The following is a 23,168-nucleotide window of genomic DNA, read 5'->3' as shown; positions in this document are numbered from 1 at the left end:
TCAAATAAATGCTTCAAAGTGTATACACAAAGGTTACTGTGTTATATGTTAGATACCACCCTCCATTAATGTGATGAACTTATAACATCATAAAGATGTGCATTTGTTTGTCGAATTTCACCTCACGTTTGCTGCACTATATCAGAAACTGAAAAGAGAAATAAAATTGCGATTACTCATAAACTATCCCTGACAGAAAAAAACCAAAAACAGTTTTCAATTCAGCACTGAAATTACAACTAGGATCACAATACTTTTTATCAGAAATAGAAAAAAAGGTTTTTTTTGTAGAACAGTGATAATTTGTAAAAGTAAGAAATGTAGCGAACGAAATCTAGCAATAGGCCTTAAAAAGTAAACTTATCATTTTTAGATTCAATATAAACAACTAGAAAGAATGAATGTACCATTTAATGTTTTACAGTTGTGGCGTTACTTCGTATCTCAGTAATGAGACGATTGCAGTATAGGTTTCTCAAAGGTACGAAATTAATTTAATAATTAGCTATATTGGTGACTTGGAGGAAACCCTCATTGAGGATTGTCATTACGTCCATAAATGGCTCGCTACAGTGCAGCATATCGAAATTGCTGTGGTACTGTTGGCCAGATTACCTTATTGTAACATACCCTGATATTTCTATTCTCTGTCATTTTTTTTATATCAAGTCAGTGAGAAGAGTGACAGGCATCGTTGTTAGTAACTGATCAGACTCGCCTAATACTGTCTATAGAATATTGCAGACAGCAGGAAAATGATCGGATTAAATATCTCAGGGGTTTCTGGAACTTGACAGAAAAACAATTAATGATCGATCGTTCGTGTCCGAAGAATCCACCGAAGTCCTCGCCGGCGTTTTCCCTAAAACATACATAAATCACAAAGTAAATGTAATAAATGATTACGCCACAAGGTAGTGGCTTGAATCAATGATAGAGTCGACACAATAGGTAGACTTAAATTGCATTTATCGACCAAAAATTTAAGAACTACAGAACTTACATCTCGCTCAACTTAAGCTCCTAAGAACAAAAGACAAAAGACAACTCGTCTTTCAACTTTTTCTCAGTGGCTTTACATTGACTATCTACGCAGTTACTGGAAGTATCGATGTCTCAAACCGTTTCTTTGCATGTTTAACAACTATTACCTTTCGCTAGATAGTTTCGTTTTCTTATAGGTAAACATACTCTCTTTTACACTACTGGCTATTAAAATTGCTACACCATGAAGATGACGTGCTACAGACTCTAAATTTAACCGACAGGAAGAAGATGCTGTGATATACAAATGATTAGCTTTTCAGAGCATTCACACAAGGTTGGCGCCGCTGGCGACACCTACAACGTCCTGACATGAGGAAAGTTTCCAACCGATTTCTCATACACAAACAGCAGTTGACCGGCGTTGCCTGGTGAAACGTTGTTGTGCTGCCTCGTGTAAGGGGGAGAAATGCGTACCATCACGTTTCCGACTTTGATAAGGGTCGGATTGTAGCCTATCGCGATTGCGGTTTATCGTATCGCGACATTGCTGCTCGCGTTGGTCGAGATCCAATGACTGTTAGCAGAATATGGAATCGGTGGGTTCAGGAGGGTAATACGGAACCCCGTGCTGGATCCCAAAGGCCTCGTATCACTAGCAGTCGAGATGACAGTCATCTTATTCGCATGGCTGTAACGGATCGTGCAGCCACGTCTCGATCCCTGAGTCAACAGATGGGGACGTTTGCAAGACAACAACCATCTGCACGAACAGTTCGACGACGTTTGCAGCAGCATGGACTATCAGCTCGGAGACCATGGCTGCGGTTATGCGGTTACCCTTGACGCTGCATCACAGACAGGAGCGCCTGCGATGGTGTACTCAACGACGAACCTGGGTGCACGAATGGCAAAACGTCATTTTTTCGGATGAATCCAGGTTCTGTTAACAGCATCATGATGGTCGCATCAGTGTTTGGCGACATCGCGGTGAACGAACATTGGAAGCGTGTATTCGTCATCGCCATACTGGCGTATCATCCGTCGTGATGGTATGGGGTGCCATTGGTTACACGCCAGTCACTACTCTAGATGCACTGTGGTATCGTGTTGCAGCTGCGTGGGCAGCTGTACCTGTACATGCCATCCAATTCTGTTTGACTCAATGCCCAGGCGTATCAAGGCCGTTATTACGGCCAGAGTTGGTTGTTCTGGGTACTGATTTCTCGGGATCTATCCACCCAAATTGCGTGAAAATGTAATCATATGTCAGTTCTAGTATAATATATTTGTCCAATGAATACCCGTTTATCATCTGCATTTCTTCTTGGTGTAGCAATTTTAATGGCCAGTAGTGTATTATGTATTACCACATCATTTATTGAGGAGAAACAAGAAGAAAGAAAGAAATAATAAGCGACGCTTCACAACCTGAGAGACGGACGCTGCAGCTGCACATGGCTTCTTAAGAACGACACTGTCAAAAATAAAAATGGAAGATTAGGGTTTAATTTTTCACCTATGACGAGGTAAGTATCGACAGAGCTCAAACTCGGGTAGGGGAAGGATTGGTAATGAATGTGGCTGTATCCTTATCAGATGAACGATTCCGACATTTTCCTCGAATGCAAGTCCAATGTCGTACCACTACGCCACCTCGATCGGTTGCTGTCAAAAATAAGTAGCATCAAAGGAACATGCTACATACTTGCTAACTAAAGTTTTAATACCAATGAAAAATGGAGAATCGAGTTAAATTGTCGAATTATAAAGTGTAAAACGCCGAACTATGGAGTGTAAATTGCCGAACCAAGGAAATGAAGCAGTAAAATAGAGCTTCGTGGGAACGAGAGGCTGACAAAGACGGTCACTGAACTCGCTGAAACATTTTTATCCTGTGACTGACAACATTTGTTCGCAACTAAATACCTGGTTTTGAAGAACGATGTTCGTTATAAACGCATACAACCTTTTCTCACATCTGCCTGTAAAGAACATATTAAAAACGAAGCACTTAACAATTCCAGTGGTATTTTCTCATGTCATTTCTGTTTTCTTTCCAGAACACCAAATATCTATAAGAACTATGTTTCAGATACAAATACAAAGAATATCTGGTGTACAAGACTTAGTAAAGCTGATGTCGAGTTACCCTGGCACTGGCTACATGTACGACTGTTGCAAAAGCTGAACGTCCTTTCTCCAAAATAAAAAATATTTTTAAATATCTTTATATTTACATTTAAATGAGTCAGACATGGCTATCCAGTTTGGCACTAGTAGACTGTGGGTAATAAAAAGCTTGTTGGACTAATGAGAGAGTCTGACAGGAATGTTGAAAAATCTTAACCGTCAGAACTCGAAGCGAGACGCTGTACGTGCTTGCAGCACAGAAGCCAGGGATGTTCTTCAGCCCGCCACGTAACAGTGCCGTAGGGATGGAGTAGCTGTGATTAGGCCCGCACAGAGGCGTGGAAGCGGTCACTCTCCCCACGCTCCAGTTGCAGGTGGAACAGGAATAGACTTCAGTGTATGGTTCAATAAAAGTATCACTTGTCGCGCAGTATATTCCATAAAGTTTCGGGATTCAAGCCGGAAGACGTCTACATCTTGCCTCGATATTTCGGTTGATAAACATTCAGCCATCTTCAGGTGAGTGTTTCGCACCGGAGACTGCTGGTACACGTCACTAATTTTATACAAAATAGTTATTTATAAAAAATGAATTTTAATACAGCACGTTTTTAAATCTGACTGAAAAGTATAAAATAATCCTCCCTACCCTAAACATATTCCCAATATCATAAAAATAATCATGAAAATTTGTGATTGCGAATTTTTGATAGTTATGAAAATACTTGTAATATTTAAAATGAAAAACTTAGAGCGGATGCAAGAGATAATAAGGAGGTGACCCATTCACGTATCAACAAGTAAGTAGCGTAATAGTAAGGAGGTGAACTATTCTTGCACCATTTATGCATTGCATGCGCCTCAAGTATTTCGTTTTAAGTCTTAGAAACATATTAATAGCTACCAAGAATTCGCAGTAACAAATTTTCAGGACTACATATGTGGGTTTAGGAAACTATATGGAGCTAGGAGAAATTACTTTATGCTTTTTAGTTCGATCTAAAAACGTTCTATGTTTAAAATTCATTTTTCAGCCCATTTAAAATATTTCGATGAGATTGTAAGAGAGACACGTCGAAAATTTCAGTTTAATTTCAGTTTATCTTCAGTTGATTCAGCCAATATGCTGCTTCTTCCTACATACATGTCACGAGAAGACCGAGAAGGTAAAAATTAGAGATATTCTACTTCACACAGAGTCTCATCAGCAATTGTTGTAACTGCTAACCATTCGCAACTGGAACAGGAAAAGGCGGAAAAGGCTGTCGTACACAAAGTACTGACCACCTCATATGACACAAGAACGCGAGTTAATATTGGATTGTCATCCAGTTCTGAGCTATGTTGAACGATTGAAGTCTCTAGCTTACGGGGAAGTTAGTTTAAAATTAACTGTAAAATTTGTATCCAACATACAGACAGGCATGAAAGCGACCTAATGAAAACGTGGTAACATTGTCATGGAGATTATAACGACATATTACTATTTTTCTTTTTTTCTCTTTTAGCAAAATTATTTAGTTCCAGGATCTTATACAATGAGGTGACAAAAGTCATATTATATAATACCGTGTCGGATCTCCTTTTGCCCGACGAACTGCAGCAATTCGACGTGCAATGGAAGTCCCCTGCGGAAATATTCAGCCATGCTGCCTGTATAGCCCACCGTAGTTCCAAAAGTGTTGCCGTTGCAGGACTGTGCGCCGATATGACCTCTCGATTATGTCTCTCAAGCGTTCTACGTGATTCATGTCGGGTCATCTGGAATTGTCCAGAATTTTCTTCAAACCAGTCACAAACCACGTGGCGCATTGTCATCCATAACAATTCCATCGTTGTCTGGGAACATTAAGTCAATGAATGGCTACAAATGGTCTCCAAATAGTAGAACATAACCATTTCGGGTCAATGATTACTTCAGTTGGACCAAAAGACCCAGTCCATTACATGTAAACACAGTCGACATCATCATGGAATCGCCCACGGCGTGCACAGTGCCTTGTCGACAACTTGAGTTGATGGCTTCGTGGGGGCTCAGCCTTACTCGAACTCTACTACCAACTCTTACCAACTGAAACCGGGACTCATCTGACCAGACCATGGTTTTCTGGTCGTCTAGGGTCCAACTGATATGGTCACGAGCTCGGGAGAGACGCTGCAGGCCGTGGCGTGCTGTTAGCATAGGCACTCGCGTCGGTCGTCTGGTGCCACAGCCTATTAACGCCAGATTTCGCCGCACTCTATTAACTTTTACGTTCGTCGTACCTCCCACGTTGGTTTCTGCGGTTATTTCACGCTATGCTGCTTGTCTGTTAGCACTGACAACTCTATGCAAACGGTGCTGCTCTCGGTAGTTAAGTGGAGGCCGTCGGCCACTGCGTTGTCCGTGGTGAGAGGTAATGCCCTGAATTTAGTATTATCGGCACACTCTTCTCACTGTGGATCTCGGAATCCTGAATTCCCTGAAGTTTTCCGAAACGGAATGTCCTATGGGTCTAGCTACAACTACCATCCCGCATTCAAAGTCTGTTAATTTCCGTCGTGCAGCCATAATCACGTCGTAAACCTTTACACATGAATCACCTGAGAAGAAATGACAACCCCGCTAATGCACCGCCCTTGTGTAGACGATACTACAACCATTTGTATATGTGCATGTCGGTACCCCCACGACTTGTCACATGAGTGTATATTTGTCTCATTATGAAGTATATTATTTATGATGAAGAAAAGAGTCATGTACACGACACATAAAATCATAACGCTTAAAATTCGGAGCAATTCGTTGAATAATGAAGTTATGCGTCTTTTGTCACACATACTTCATTTCTCACTTCCTTCTTTACCTTTCCACCTCCTAGCCACGATCTATCAACACGTCTGTATTTATGTAAGTAAAATGTCTTTAAGTGAGAATAATCACTCATGTTTGTTCAAACATAGTGTCATGTTCTTTTGTTTGATACCACTAAGTGCATGGCATGTTACAGGCAGGTTTTGCAGTGGAGCCGCGAGTGAGTCTTATTTTTTTGAATAGAAATAACCGGCTTGGGCGATATTTGCTTAGCCGACATTGCGTGCTTTTCACCGAGACAACTATAAATTGTACTAATGACTAAGAACCTGCTTGTCACTTAATAAACGAAGTCCGACTCCCTAGTGCGAATAAAATTGGCGATATTCCAAACTTTCAGGGTCGCGAAATTAAAGAGCCAGGACAGTTATTTCCAGAAATTGAAATCTCGTGCGTCATAGTAATTTGGCTGTATAGAGTTTTCCTCAGCTGAGCTCACACTCTGTAAAGGAAGAGTTAAAAGATATATGCGCATATGTTACCGTTACATCGCGGTCTGTGGGATTAGAGCCGTCTTCGATTATTGCCCTTAAAATTCACTTAAATTTCTGGGAATTTGTTGTAAGTTCTATGGGACCAAACTGCTGAGGTCATATATAAGTCAAACTAACTTACGCAAATGACAACACACACATCCATGTCCGAGGGAGGACTCGAACCTCCGACGGAGGGAGCCGCGCGAACCACGGCAAGGCGCCGCAGATAAAATTCACGTGTCAGCACAATAAAATTAACTGTCGCTAGACGTGCGATTAGGCGTGAAGTATTTTCCTTCTGAAGATGTTAAAGATATCACTGAGCTCTGTGCCTCATCCGGCTGAAACCCGCCATCACCATTAACAAGATGTTCAGCTAAACATGTTTGCAGAGATCCCGTGTTACCTGAATTCCAGAATGATCTCACCGGGGCCAAGATTTCCGTAGCAGAGTAATCCATAGAGTGTCCTGTGGAGATGCAACGCTTGACTATGTCAAACGTACTGGGCTGCGAAAGGAGCGTGTGACGATCATGTTCAACGTTACTTCCACGTTCGGTGAACGTGGCCTGACAAATATAGGCTCTGCTGCACTGGCGTGACTGTAAGTCTACCATAGCAGAGCATTATATCTCCACAGGACATTTTATGGAGTATTCTGCCAGGGAAACCTTGGCCCCAACGAATTCCTTCGGGAATTCAGTTATGAAGGAATCTGCGGAAATACTTTTGCCGGAAGATCTTATTAATTGTGATATCGACTTTCGGCTGGATAAGGCGTGGACCCACTAATTCGATTAATGTCTTCAGAATGAAAACATTTGAAGCCTAATGACATGCCTAACGACAGATTTTCACCAGGCCCGAATCTGAAAGGGAGGGGAGGGGGGGGGGTATGTATATCGGGCGGCAATTTCGGGGAGCACCAAATTCATATTATTGAAGAAAAAAACCTTGTTTTAAAAAACGCCTAGCAGCCGGCGAACGTTGGTCTATCTATTGTTCATATGATTTTGAAACGCATCCCTTGGTTTTCGAACATTTTTGAACACATTCTAAGTTGATTTGTGAACGAGTCATACGTTGATTTTTGAATGCGTGCATAGTGTTCGTCATGGGGCTATACGAGCTGAGCCAAATAAACCCGAACGGGTGAATGCCAGTCGCTGTTTGTTTAAGTCGTTGATTGGGTGTGTGAATGATGACCATTGTTATAATTACTAGCGCAATCCATAGGTTCAAACTACTAGAGTGGAAATAAACGACTAACAGGAATAACAGGTAAAAAATATTACGTATTGCCTTCACGGCGTATGCAAGAAAATGAAACGTTGACAGAAAATTTTTAACAGATCGCTACACCACTAATAGCCAGTTCTACAGCAGCCGCTTAAATCCTGTCCTCGGAAAAGCGCGGAAGGCGCCTTGTACGAAGAGTCAATAATACCTAACCGGAGAATAAACGCGTCATAACTGAACAAGTGATTCTGGCAGGGTTAGCGATTTTCACAGGAGAATAAGTTTTGACAGTTGCAGGAATAGTTAAATAATTAGTGATGACAAGATTATTTTTTAGAAATAGGAAGGAAAAGGAACGGGGACATCAAACAAATTATATTGAATAATATGACGATTCCAAATTTATATAAAAGTTTTAATACCACTACTACTTTTCGATCTCATGCTTGAGAAAAAGGAGCGTATGAACGAAATGTGGAACTGTTTCCTAACATAAAACTTTTTTGTTATAGTAGGCCTAATAGGCATTTGAACTGATACTTCATCAGTTATATTCTGTCGTGTTATTTATGTAATTAAAGCAGATAAAAATGACCATTTGTGCCAAAACAGTCTCGTTTATTTGGCGTGCTGTATTAGAAATGACTATTTCATTTTATCTAGCAGACAGTGACCTCCCCCAGTCGGAGATTCGAGTCCTCCATCGGGCATGGTTGTGTGTGTCGTCCTTAGCGTAAGTTGGTTTAAGGTAGAGTAAGTAGTGTGTAAGCTTAGGGACCGAAGATCTTAGCAGTTTGGTCCCATAAGACCGTACCACAAATTTTTACCAGACAGTCACAAAATATACGTAATCAAATCGAGAAACAACACCAGTATTTCTGGCCAGAGTGGCCGAGCGGTTCTAGGAGCTTCAGTCTCGAACCGCGCGACCGCTACGGTCGCAGGTTCCAATCCTGCCTCGGGCATGGATGTGTGTGATGTCCTTAGGTTAGTTAGGTTTAAGTAGTTCGAAGTTCTAGGGGACAGATGACCTCAGATGTTAAGTCCCATAGTGCTCAGGGCCATTTGAACATCAGTCTTTGGTAATATTCGTAGTAACAGCTTTTCCAGCAGTAGACAACAAAATTTTGAGTTTTCATGTAGCAAAACGTTTGACGAACTTTGAAGAGGTAACAGATTCTTTTGCAGAAGGGAAAGCACGAGGGTGTGATGCTGTACAAGGTTAGATAGAAAAAAATACTGGGACCTAAGGTTTGAAGAAATGTGTAGTGGTTGCTTGTCTGTTGCCTTTACTGCTTTTATGTTTCCAATATTTAAATGGTTCAAATGGCTCTGAGCACTATGGGACTTAACATCTGAGTTCATCAGTCCCCTAGAACTTAGAACTACTTAAACCTAACTAACCTAAGGACATCACACATATCCATGTCCGAGGCAGGATTCGAACCTGCGACCGTAGCGGTCGGGCGGTTCCAGACTGAAGCGCCTAGAACCGCTCTCCTATATTTAATTTTATGTCACGCGGAACATTTCATCGAACATATATGTTTTCTATGTCAGCCTCTTCAGAAAGATGTGCTCTACAAAATAAAAATATTTTTGAAAAATCTCAAACGCTCGAATGGGAGGAGGGAGGAGGCGCCGCTATCAAGTGTTTGCCGCGGTATCGTAGATCCTGGACTGATTTTTACCGTGCTGACACCTGAATTTTAACTCCACAAGCCTGCATTCCGACAGACGACATGCATGCACCAGTGCGCCTCAGGTGGAGCAATATTAGAAGAGGACACTAGAGCCGACACAGGGCGCTCCTGCAGCGATAAGATACGGTTGCTCATGCGCCTCCATGCTAATTTTCAGTATAAATTTCGTGACCTGCACCAGGTGTAATCTCCATCGATTTGTACCCCGACCTGTGGAAGACTTCCCATGCCCTCCTGTTCCTCAAACCCAACAAACCTTCCAGTGCCTCTTCCTATCGTCCCATCTGCCTCACCTTCGTCCCCAGTGAGGTCTTCGAATCCATCCTCTCTCCCGCATCCTTAGCCACCTTAATCAACACTACCTACTCCCCCTTACCCATTGTAGCTTCCAACTCTCCTTCTCCACTAAAGACCCAGCCTTAACCTCGTTCACCTTCTCTCCCTCCAACTAAACTCCCGTCGCTCTGCAATTTTTATTTCCTTCAACCTCCAGAATACTTACGACTATGTACGGTATCCCGGTCTCCTCTTTAAACTCCAAACCTACCCTCTGCCTATCAATTTTGTCCATCTGGTCGCCTCCTTCCTCTCACGTCGTCCTTCCTATGTCACCCTCCACAATACCATCTTTTATACCACCGCCGGCATCCCCCAAGGCTCCGTCCTGCCCCTCTCCTCTATCTCTTGTACTTTGCCGATATACCCAAGCCACCTCCACCTCTACACCTCCTCCAGTATGCTGATGACACCACATTCCTGGCTCTCTATCCTACCCTTCAACGGCCCCAATGCACCCTCCAAACCCACCTTGACCAGTTCACCACTTGGTGCAACCAGTGCTTCCTTTCTCTCAACTCCACGAAGAACCAGGCAATCATCATAGGCCACACCACCCACTCCTTCTGTCATCATGATTTCTTCCTAATCGTTTATTGTTGTCCCATCAGCTCACCCCCACTCTGAGATACCTTGGCCTCACCCTCGACCGCCACCTCACTTGGAATTCTCATTTCCTGACCATACAGCAGAAAGCCCATACCTGGCTCCACCTCCTGAAACTCCTGTCCAGCCGGACATGGGGATTGCATCCTTCCACCATCCTCCACACCTAAAAATCCCTCATCCATCCTATCCTCTGTTATGCCATCATTGCCTGGATCTCCACCCCCACCCTCTTTTTTTATAAAGCCATTGACCACGCGGGGTAGCCACATGGTCTGACGCGCCTTGTTACGGTCCGTGCAAACGGTGACAGTTTCTACTGCTTGTCTTCGTGCTTACCAAAGTCTGACTTTGCCAGCAAGATCGCCGGAGCTGTGCCAAGTTGAGATCGTTTGCCGCATTATGGGCAGGGCCCTCCAACCAACTCGGATTTATCACTATCTGACGCGCCACGTGGACGGAAATTGGCACGATATTCGTCAGGAAACATTCAACAACCTTATCAATCAACGCCAAGCTGCATAACTGTTTCCATAGTGGCCAGAGACGTACCAGCGCGTTATTGACTTGCTCTATTTGTAAAGATATGTCTCTTGAATATATCACTCAATTTTTATGAAATTTTGATCATTAAAATGTAAACGTCGTATGACTAGGGCCTCCCGTAGGGGAGACCGTTCGCCGGGTGCCAGTGTTTCGATTTCACGCCACTTCGGCAACTTGCGAGTCGAAGGGGATGAAATAATGAAGATTAGGACAGGACAACACAACACCTAGTCCCTGAGACGAGAAAAATCACCTACCCAGCCGGGAATCGAACCCGGGTCCTTGGGATTGAGATCCTGTCGCGCTGACCACTTTTTTTTCTATTTTTTTTTGTGAGATAAGAAACGTAAAAACTGAAAATAAAATAAAAAAGTTTCTTCAGAGATATCCGATCCCACGGATCTCAGATTAGCGTCCTGTACTCTTTCCGCTAATCTAACCAGTGCCTGAATACTACAACAATATGAATGGGTCATTCCTTGGCCTACCCGCACCAAAAATTTTATTTCTTCCAAACACTTGGGCATCTGAAGCTCTCACTTCTGCCAACTTCATTTTTGGCTAAGCCTTGCACAGGCCACATATTTGGACGAAACCAGTGATGACGAGGAGGCACCGCTCACTTGTGAGTGCACCCCATCACAGTCCGCCTAGCAAGGAAAAATTCCAGACAGCACCGGGAATCGAACCCGTGTCTCCCACATGGTAGTCAGCCGCATTCACCCCCTTTTTTTTATTTTTTTATTTTTTTTTGACTCATAACTTTAGACCGACTGTGGAAAAAAAAATACAGTTGGACGCGAACAGGCGACTACAAGTATAGAACGCACGACACATGCCACTTTTTTTTCCTTTGTTTTTTCCTTTTATTTATTTATTTATTTATTTATTTATTTTTTTTTTTTTGTAAAGTAGTGGACCGGTGGGGGCTCGGGGGGCAAAGTGGGCAGGGGTCGAAAACGTGAGGCCTGGCCACAGTGTCCCCCTCACCACCACCGAGTCTGTGGTGCTTAGGGAAGTGGGAGAAACAGGAATCAACAGTAGTGGAAGGCGTTGTTATTTATTTATTTGCATGTGTTTTTGTAATATTCACTAATAGCATGAAATTATGGGAACACATATGCGAAAGAGAAAAGAAAGATAAATTCTGGGTAAAGAAAAAGAAAGGAAAAAGGAAAAGCAAAAAGAAATAAAATCCGCGCAATCTGCGACGCGCTCTCCCATCCGCGGAGGTCAGAAGTAGAATAGATCGTAAGCGGTGGAAACTCAGACACCGCCGGGGGAGGAGGGGTGGGTGCCCTCTGTGCCAGGCACCCCCCAACTCAGTGGAGGTCTAACAAAGACCGCTCGAAGATAGTTAGCAAATAATGTTCGGTAACGTGGCGTGTTTTCGAGAGCTGCATGGGCTGTTCGTAAATAGGTCCAGAAGTCGAGGCGGGATTTAGGTCCCTCATTAAAGAGATAAGCGACCGCCCACCCTTTGACCCACGTAATAGCATGACATTTGGCGGCGGGAAAATGTCGGTCCTCCGGGTATAGAAACATTCGAGGCTCGACTGTGTCTGGTGGCACCCGGAGATAGCAGGCAATGATTTGCTGCACGAAGCGCCATACATCTTGCGATGAGGCGCATGTCAGACGGTGTTCATCAGTGTCCAGTTGCTGGCAAAGGAGACAAAGAGGGGATTCTGACAAGCCAATGTTGTGCAGTCGCTGCTTCGTGACAAATTTCCTGTTGACGATATGATACCACAGTGCCCGGACGTTCGTAGGGAGGAAGGGCTGGTGGACGGTAGTTCACACTATGGGCCACTGGATGGAGGGGTGTTTGGTCTCCATCACATTCCGGGGAACACAGCGCAGCAACAGGCTGTAAAAATCCTTAGTCCTAGGTGGGCGTGTATCTGGGAGACTGGTATGTATATAACTGTAGTCGACGAAAAAGGTCGAAATATGGGACAAATGAGGCACGATATGGCCGACAGACACTGGTGGTGAGGTGGAAGCAGGTAGGAGGACCTCAAGCAAGCTGCGTGTTAGAGATGTACCCTGGCCCATCCACTGTTTTCTCATGGTACTCATGTACAAGGCTGCAGCTCGCATACGGACGTTGACGAGCCCGACGCCACAATACCGTGAGGGCAGGGTAAGTGTCTCATAACGGACTTTAAACATTGAACCAGCCGTGAGATAATAGCCAAAAGCCGCCTGAAGGTTGCGCCCAATTGCAGTTGGCAGAGGGAGAACGTTTTTTTTTTTTTTTTTTTTTTTAAATTCTTTATTCAACAATCATATTTATACAATAGAACCCACTACCTTAGTGATTAGTGGGTCATAACTGATCTACATTTTAGATGTTAGCAGCTATTTCTATTTATTAGTATATATATTGCTATGTTAATTATTGTAAGCTACAGACAGAATACTAGAAGATAATAGGCAGACTACAGCTAAATTCTACTAACTAATTATTAATATCTTCCAACTAGTTGATTCCTAACTGCCTGCAGCGTTACAGGTGTGTCAGCATAAGTATAAACCTACTGCTTTAGGCCCTGCTCATCGAGCTAATCCCGATGAGCGTGCCCCTGACACTGGGCTGGCCAAGACTGTTTGTCGCTGCAGGTTCCTAACTTAATATCTATATCTAAAGCTACAACTACTACTAACCTACATCAATTCCGGTGCTTTGGTCTTTATCGGTGTACCCTGATCCCCCTAGTCCTGCCCGTGGCGGATTGCAACTAAGAAGTCGACCTGTCCACGTACAGGCGGTATAGGATGAGGGTAATTGGTCACATTCGGTAAATGTCACTAATCGTGAACGACCCTCATGTATCTCGTAATGGGACACATTTGGTATATGTCTTAATCATGAAAGTTAGTCAGGTATGCCGTCAATACTTTTCGTGATACCTCATCTGCCAATTTGTTTAAAGTGTCGAAAGTTCCTTCGTGTCTTAATAGGTCATATGTGTTATTGTGTGGAAGTTGTTGTCTTAGTGTCATTGCTACATCATCGAAAAGGGGGCACTCGTAAACCACATGGTCGGGAGTGCCCTCCGAAGCACCACAGTCACACTCGGGTGTAGCCTTTTTCCCAAACCGACACAAGTATGTCGGGTAGGGCCCATGACCAGTGAGAAAGTGTATTAGACCCCGCGTTGGCTTAAAGTACTTCATCCCTAACCTTTCTTTTACATCCGGCAAGAACCCAAACGTTCTTCTGCCAGTTTCTTCTGTTTCCCAAGACCGTTGCCATAGGTCTTCGCCCCTTCTACGTATTTCTCTCTTATCTGTTACCAGTATTCCCATGATGTTCTCTGTTTTCGCGTTGTTTCCCTTCTTGACCCAGTACCAAGCTGCTTGTTCCCGAATTTTGATGTCTAAAGGACAGAGCCCCATTATTATTAAGAGTGCACTTCCTGGAGAAGTTCTATACGCCCCTATGGATCTTAGAAGCATGTTTCTTTGTACTCTTCTCACTGCCATGGCTGGCACCACCCTTGTGAGCCTATGTGCCCAGACTCCCGCTCCGTAACCCACTACTGATGTTAATATGCTAGTATGATACAACTTGATTAGGTGCGGTGGAAGATGAAATCGTTTATGACCTATTGAGATGAGATTGTTTAATAATTGCAATGCTTTTTGGGATACGGACTCAATATGCTTTCCAAAGTTCCACCTTTCATCGATGATGACGCCTAGGTAGCGAGTCTCTTGTCGTCTTATTACTGGTGAGCCTCCAATTCTGACTGTAGGGTTCCTCGCCAGCTGTCCCTTCAGTAATAAGTACGTCGATTTGGTCGGTGAGATCGTCATCTTGGTATTTGAGCACCACAGTTGTAATTTGGTCATTGCTCTGTCTATTTTTGGTTCGATGTCTTCGCGGCTTCGGCCGCCGACCAGCAAGAGGAGGTCATCCGCGTAGGCTATCACCTCTAGCACTTCTTCTCCCTGTTCCATACTGTCTAACAGCGGTTCCATATGGATGTCCCAGAACAGGGGACCTAGTACAAAGCCCTGGGGACATCCCTTAGTTATGGATTTTCCTACTCTGCTGCTAGGGGATGATAGCCAAACCTCCCGCCCTTCACAATAGCTCCTCAGGCATCCATATAGCGACCCTGGACACTCTTTCTCCCGCAAGCAGGAGAAGAGCGAAGGCCACCACAGGTTGTCAAAGGCGCCACTGATGTCAACCATGATGCCAACAACGTACTTGTATGGGGTAGAGTCGCAGACCTCAGCCGCCAGAGCGATCGCATCAGTTGCCGATCGCCCCGGCCTGAAGCCGAACTGCCTGCCACTCATCCCACACAGCACTCGGTGTGCAGTCAGTCTGTCAGCTAGCAATTTTTCAAATAATTTCCCGAGGATATTCAATAGGCAAATCGGCCTATAAGACTTAACATCTGCTGGGTCCTTGTCGGGGCCCTTTTTGATTATGACAACATTTGCCTCTTTCCAGATTTTCGGGAATTTTTCCTGTCTTAGGCATTCATTATACAACTGGGTTAGTGGTGCCACCAGTTGAGGTGCCAGGAACTGCACCACCTCCGCCTCAATGCCGTCTGGGCCGGGGGCTTTTCCTGTTTTCAGTGCTTTAATGTGGCCAGCCACCTCCTCCTCAGAGAAGGGGTAGACTGCCCTGTTGTTAGCAATTCTATCTAGATCTTGATTTCGTAGCTGGGACTGTCCCTCCGTGTCACTGGCCTCATCGTCGTCAGGGAGCAGGGACCGGAGAAGAACCTCGGCAGTCTCCTGCCAGGACTCTGTCATCCCATCCCCGCGCCTGACCGTTGATAGCATCATTGGGGACCGGATCTTTTCCCTCACTAGTTTGTAGGGTATTCCCCATGGATCCAGGGCCAACTGCTCCAGCACGAATCTTTCCCAGCTACGTAGTCTGACTTCTTTTAGTTCTTTCTGGAATTTATCTTTTTCCTCCCGGTATAGCTGTAACCATCGTTGTTTTTCCCACCAGACGACACTGCGCTGGTAGTGCCTCCTCAGCCTTCTGACAGACTGACGCAATTCCTGAAGTTCAGCTGACCATGGTGACGGGGAGGCCGCCATGGCTCTCCTCCTGGTTGGAACAGCTGCCTTGACCGCTCTGGTCACTGCGCCTACCAGTTCTTCGGCCCGCCTGTCTATGTCTAAGTCCTGTTCTGCTTCACCTTCTGGCAATGGAGGAATGTCGCACTCTCTCGCTAGTCTCTCCCAGTCAGCTCTCTTGAAATTCAGTTGCAGCTCCCACCCTGCGGTACAGTGACGACCTCCATTCCCTAAGCTGAACATTATAAGATTATGGTCGCTTGTTGTCGCATTCTCCTTGACTTCCCAGTTCTGAATAATGTTGGCAGAATTTGGCGTAACTAGCGTTACATCTATATTGGTACCACGCCCCCCTCCCGCTGCGTAAGTGGGAGGGTTACCAGGTCTATTTGCAACTACAAGTTGTAGAGCCATAATCATTTCCTCTACTTTTTCACCATTTTCATCTCTTGTGCCACTGTACCACAGGGGGGATTTTGCATTTATATCTGCTGTTATAACCAGTTTCCGACCTCGCAACGCCGTGGCTACTCTGGTCAGGTGATCCAGATGTTGTTCGATGTTATCCCCGTATTGAAAGTACATGTTTACAAAGGTTATAATTCCCATGGGAGCCTGTACCTCCACGACGTTGCAGTGACTGGTAGAGAACTGTGCAAGTGTTGTTACTCGTAGAGACTGGTTTGTACTGACAACTGCCGCTTTGGGGGCTTCCCCAGTGCTAGCGATTTGCCATGTAGCGGCTGCAAATGAAAGTTTCCCAGCTTGAGAGTACGGCTCCTGCAAGCAGAGTACGTCAAGCCTCTTCTCCTCCACCTCTCTTCGGAGCTCCTGCATCACAAGTCTGCTGTTATGTGTGTTTAGTTGTCCAACAGTTAATTTTGTCATTATGGGAAGTAAGTGTGCATTCTGTCCTCCGGCCAATTCTTTCTCCAATCAAATGCAATTCGGCCATGAGCCAGGACTGATTGAGTATAGATGTCATTTATGTCAAATTTCTCCCCACGTCTGTCAACCACTTTCTGTAGTAAGTCTCGCAGTGCCCCGAAGTCGGTGGGAAGATTCACTGACTTTAATTGTATCCTGTCCACAGCCTCCATTACCGAGAAGGTGACCCTTCTTCCTTCCACGTGTCCTACCCGGACCACATGTCGTAAGGCAGTGGTCAGGATAGCCGGCTGCTCCAATCTTGCCAGTTGCATTGTGAATTCCAAATTGGGATACACCCTAATCGGATCTACAGGCGGTAGCCTGACTACTGGGGTATCTGCCTTAGTTGAGTTGGTGCTGGTGCTAGTAACAGTACTTACTTGGAGAGGTTGTTTGGTTTGTATAGCTTCGTGTGTAGGGGCCAGGGAGGCCGCCACCACTACAGGATGCTTCTGCCGTTGAATGTTGTTACTCGGCCTTTCTCCCCGGTCTAGGGAAGGGGGAGCTGTGTTTCTGTCCGGAGAATCAGTCTGTATGCATCTGTCCACCATAAAGGGATCTGTTTGAATTTCCTTCTCGACTGTCGTGATGTTTGAGGTGCCTGAAAGCGACCTTAAAAATTCCTTGAATTTGTTAGCCCTCACAGCATCCCTCCTTCTTTTACTCGGGGACTTGTGTTTGAGCATCCTGTTAGCTGTGGTCTGCTCAGCCATAGTCAATTCTTGAGATCAGGCGTTGTTCAAGCATCCGGTAAGTGGGGCAGTTCCGTCCCGTGGCACCACAGGATTTCTTCCCCCGATTTTTACATGGAATGCAGACCCCTGATACTTTACATTCCCTACGGTCGTGCCTCAGAATGTGGTCCAGGTCGCCACAGTTATGGCAGCGAGGTACCACTATATAGTCCCTGGTGTTTATGGCATGAAAGCCTACATATAGTCTGCCCATTGATCTTATTCTCTTCCATAATTGCGCAGAGACCTCGGCCACGTGGTGTACCACATCGCGATCTCGAGGTCCTGTTTTAAATTTCAGCTTAAAAGAGTTTTTGAATTCTTGCTCATTAATATCATCGAAATTTTGTGATCGAACTGTCTCATGTAGCTCCTCATTGGTCATAACTGTGGGTGCATCGTATAATATTATTAAAGGGTTTCTTTTTCTGGGTGGTTCACACTTAACTACTGCATTTAATTTTTGATTGTTTAAGAGTTTCTCTTTATCCTCCTCACTAGCAACTTCCACAATGACAGAATTTCTACTGGGTTTCACCTTTTTGATCTTAATTTTGTCCTTCACTGGATCTATTGTTGTCGTTAGCAGCTCTTGTAATCTCTTAACGCTAGTATCTTGGCCAGGCAGTGTCCTCAAAAAGACTGCTGTGTCTGACCGTTTAGCAACTTTTTCTATAGTGTCCTTTGTTGAGGTCTGTTTAGTTGGCGCCTGTGCAGCCACAGCCGCCCAAGTCTTACTGGGTTGCTTTCTTAGCCTTTCATTTTCTTTTGTTAATTCCATTACGCGGCCTTCGAGTCTTGCATGAGCTATGGCCCAGGCCGATAGCTCATTTTTAATTGTATTAAGAGCCGCTTGACTAATCTTTCCGTTTTTTACATTTTGCTCTAAGAGCATGGTTAATCTTGTATGTCTCTGTACTACGCTCTCGTCATCTGCCTGTCCCATCCCGTCCTGTGGTGAGGGAGCAGACATCATAGAAGCCCGTAAAGGCGCACTCGTATCACTCGCTTCGGTTTCAGCCATCATAGGTAACGAGTGATAAAAGGTGTGGGAGCCCGTCTCTTGCCCCGGACCGGCTCCTCTGGCATGGGGGGGGGGGGGACTTCTGCAGCTCGCCCACCGACCTCGCCCCTAGGTCAAGGGCACTCCAGAGCTGCTGGGTTCAGCGCGCCGTCGCCAGCGCACTGGTCCCCGTCGATGGCTCCGTCGTCGACGATTTCACACGACGCTCCTCGGCAACTGCACCCCGCACTCCGGAGAGGCGGATGCACCCCTCGCCCTTCGCCGCCTACTTGCCCGAGTTTCCACCAGAAGGCCGAGGACCCACTCCTACTCAGGTGGTGGGTCGGTCCCCCAGTCGTTCAGCGGTCTGGGCCCATCTAACCTAGCCCAGGCGATGTCACCACCTCCTGGGTTTGGCAGAACACGCCCCGGTTACCCAGGGGCGCGGCGAAGCACCCTTGCCGACTCGCGCCGTGATCCCACGCCGACAAACGAGGTCGCCGGCATGCAGAGCACCTGCTGGTCTGTGCCCTGCGAACAGAAAGGGACTGGTGTTCTGTCCCTCGACACAGCTCCCCCTGTGCCACGCACCCTTCGCTTTCGCATCGGGTTGGGTCGCAGCTCTCCCTTTTGTCGCAAGGCAGAATGCCAAGCTTAACATCTGGCACCACGGGAAGGCGGAAAGAGCCACTTGGGAAGGAGAGGCTATGAGAGACGCATCACTTCCCCTGTGAGGACTGCCACGGCACACCCGAGTGGAAAGCGATACGCCCCAGTGCGAGCTTCCGTGCCTTACGGCGCGCCGGTAACGGGCGGGCCCGCACCGAAACGCGCCGTCAAGTGACTGACCTCACGCCAGACCAGAGGGAGAACTTGCGCTGCGCGATGTGAACCAATTTTGATGCCACATAAAGATTAATAAACGCAACCCGTTGAAGTGTGTCCTGGCGGCGCAAGAGGTTCTGGCGGACGTCGTTGCGGATGACGTGTAACAGGCGACGGAAATTCGTTGCCGCCGTGCGTGTGACCGTGGGGGTAAAGGTAATGCCCAGGTACCGGAAAGTCCGTACAAGCGGCAGTGGTGCCACTTCACCCTCCTGGAGGCCTCGTCCAATGCGCATTGCAGAAGATTTGGCGACATTCATGGCACTGCCAGCGGCAGCCCCATAACGGGTAATCAATTCGAGGACATCCCGAATCTCAGAGCCGGAGCGAATGAGGAGGAGGAGGTCATCAGCATATGCCCGACAGCGAAAAGTGTGTTGGCGTAGGGTGAGGCCAGAGAGCTTGGTCGTCAAGCCGCCAATAAGGGGCTCAAGGGCAATAGCATACAGGAGGGTAGAGAGGGGGCACCCCTGCCGTATCGAACGGCAGATCGGTACCGGCCCTGCTATACGTCCATTGACTTGGACACGTGAACTGGCACTGTCGTAAAGACGCCGGATGACGTCGAGAAACGGAGGGGGGATGCCCATTCGGGCTGCCACCGAAAACAGGAAACGATGACGCACTTTATCGAAGTGTCGAAGTGTCGAAGTCTATAGCGACGACCGCTGCCCGGAGCCTGCAGGCCGCCGCTATCGCAATTAAGTCGCGGCATTCCCCTGTGGCAGTCTGTATGTTAATCTGTCCGCCAGGCGTCGTTTGCTCTGGCGAGAGGATATGAGGGAGTGTAGTTCGGAGCCGCATTGCCAGTAAGCGCGCGAAAATCTTGTAATCGGCATTGAGAAGGGTGAGCGGTCTGTAACTCGTGACCATCGAACCACGGGCTGGTTTGTGGACTGGTATAATGATGCCCTCAGCAAAGGCGGGTGGGATTGCTTGGTCAGATGTTATCAGTTCTTGATACATAGTCGTCCACCGTGGGGCCATGAGGTCCCGAAAGGTACGGTAAAACTCAATCGGTAAGCCGTCAATGCCGGGCGATCTGTTGACTGCACCCTTGGCGATTGCGTTGTTGACTTCGTCTAGCGTGACCGCCACTGTCAAAGCATCCGCCTCCGTGTGGGGGAGGGTGCGCGTGACGTAATTCAAAATGGAGTCGTCTGCTGCAGTTTCAGCGTCTTCATCACTATAAGTACGACGGTAGTGCTCGACGAATGCGCGGACGATGTCATTCTGAGTGGTCACCTGCGTGCCACGAGGCGTGGTCAGAGTGCTGATGATCTGCCGACGACGCCTTCGTTTGTCGGACACTATATCATGCATGGATGGAATTTCTAAATCCGCGTGATCGTGGCGCCGCGTCCGTATCACGACCCCTTGCAATTTCCGGCGTGCCAGCGCAATTATCTTCGCCTTAGTTCTTTGCCGTTCCAACTGGTTGTCCGGGGTTGGCGGTTGAGCATCCAGATCGCGGAGAATCGCGTAATAGAAGTCAACAGTGGTGCGATGCCAGTCGGCCATGTCCTTCCCGTATCTCATCAGTGTCCTCCGGATCGCCGGCTTGGCGCAGTCCAACCACCATGTCAATGTCGAGTGGTAGCGAGGAAGGCGTCGTTCGCAGGCTGTCCACGTTTCAGTGACATGTTGGCGACACGCCAGGTCATGCAAGTGTGAGGTATTGAGTTTCCATGGCGCACGGCTGCGCCATACTGATTGCGGCGGAAGGAGGACCGTACAGATAGATGTAAGCGCAATGGTCGGAAAAGGCCAGCGGCCAGCGTTCGGCGCCCCGTATCGCAGATCTAAGAGTTTGTGAGACATATATCCGGTCTAGTCGGCTTGCGGAATGACTTGTAAGAAAGGTATGGCCAGAAAGGTCGCCGTGTTGTACTTCCCAGGTATCGTGAAGCAGGAGGTCTCGCACCACTATACGTAGCTCCTGGCATGTAGTATAGTGGGGAATCTGATCTTTAGGATGCAGAACGTAGTTAAAGTCACCTCCTAGTAGGCAATGGTCATAACGCCCTAAAAACAGGGGAGCGATTTCCTCGGAATAAAACTGGGGTCTTTCATGCCGTCGGTCGGTGCCTGAGGGAGCGTAGACATTAATGATGCGTGTCCCCATGGCAGTGAGTGCCATGCCCCGAGCTGATGGAAGGAAGGCGACATCGGTCACAGAAATCCCGTGGCGGACGTAGATGGCCACCCCGCGGCCCATAGGATCTCTCGCGGAGGCGTGGGCGGTCTAGCCATTAATATCCGGGAGACTAGCCAAGTGAACTTCTTGCAGAAGGGCGAAATCAATATCCGAAGCCCAGAACATCTCCTGCATAAGGCGGATTTTCACCCTGGAACGGATGTTGTTGGTGTTGATGGTTGCTATCCGGTAGGCCTGGTGTCGGATTGCAGGAGGCTGGTCCACTCCGCCGTCCGCGTAAAGGTGTGGGCGTCGCAGCGGAACGTTATCCCGCTGGGCCGCAGGGGAGTCTGGGGAGAGTATGATTAGTGGTGCGGCTGTGACGGCGCAGGGTCCCGTAACGGCTCCTGCTCCGTGACCTCCTCCTCGTGCCACGCCGTGGAAGCGGAAACTGGTGTATCGTCCATTTTGTCTGCAGAAGATGTTGTAATTGTGCGTGGTGTAGCGTCGCCTGTGAGACGTTCATGATTTAGTTCCGCGTCAGCACGGGGCGCAGGCACACCGATAGATGTCTCCGCGCTCATTACGTCTTCGTCAGCAGTAGCGGGTTCTGAGGCCTCGTGCTGGTGACGGGTACGTCCTCCTCGACTTGTAACGTCTCCTCTTGGCCGGAAACGGTGCGACGTCTTCGCTTGCGACGTTTCGGGGAACGTTGTTTCCTTGTGCGACCCTCCGTGTCCGACGACGGAAGGGAGTCGCGTCGTTCTGGCAGAAAGGCCGCTGTAGGAACGATGAGCGAGTCGATCTCCATCGTGTTTCCGAGATCAGGGTCAGCGTCTGGTTGGGTCGGCATCGTCGGAGCGGCGTCAATGGCCGGCCGAGGCGGCGGGTCGTCCGAGGCGCTCTCCGGCGGTGTCTGGTCGGGCTCGTTGGTGGCGTCGTTTGTGGTGACCGGGCGACGTTGCAAAGTGGTAGGAGAAGCCAGAGCAGCGGCATAGGTCACCGGTAGCACTGTAGGTTGCGACGTGGGTGGTTTTTCGGCAGCTGGAAGTTGCGTAATACGCTGTTGTAGGCATTCGGATCTAAGGTGGCCTTCTTTGCCGCACCCGGAACAGGTCCGAGGTTGGCCATCGTATATAATTATGGCACGGCATCCGCCGATCTGTAAGTAGGACGGGACGTGGCTTCGGAGATCTATGGTGACCTGTCGGACCCCGTTTAGGACAGGATACGTCCGAAACTGTGTCCACTTCTCCGCAGTGTGGCCGTGGACTGTGCCGTATGGGCGTAGTGCCGCGACGACTTCCTCAGCTGGAAGTTCGAATGGCAATTCGAAAATGCGTATCGTTCGCATACCTAAGCCTGCGTGGTCGACGGTTACCTCCCCCACATTGCCATCAGCGTGACAGAAGCGGAGCCCCTGTTTGGTCTCACGTAGTATGCGTTCGCACGCCGCGTCGTTAATGATTTTCACATAGACCGTGCTGCTCACGATGGACAAATGTATGCCGATAATATCGGTCGCCGGGATCTTCACTTCC

The sequence above is a fragment of the Schistocerca nitens genome, chromosome 2 (genome assembly GCF_023898315.1).
Source record: "Schistocerca nitens isolate TAMUIC-IGC-003100 chromosome 2, iqSchNite1.1, whole genome shotgun sequence".
NCBI lineage: Eukaryota > Metazoa > Arthropoda > Insecta > Orthoptera > Acrididae > Schistocerca > Schistocerca nitens.
This window is presented reverse-complemented; position numbering follows the sequence as displayed.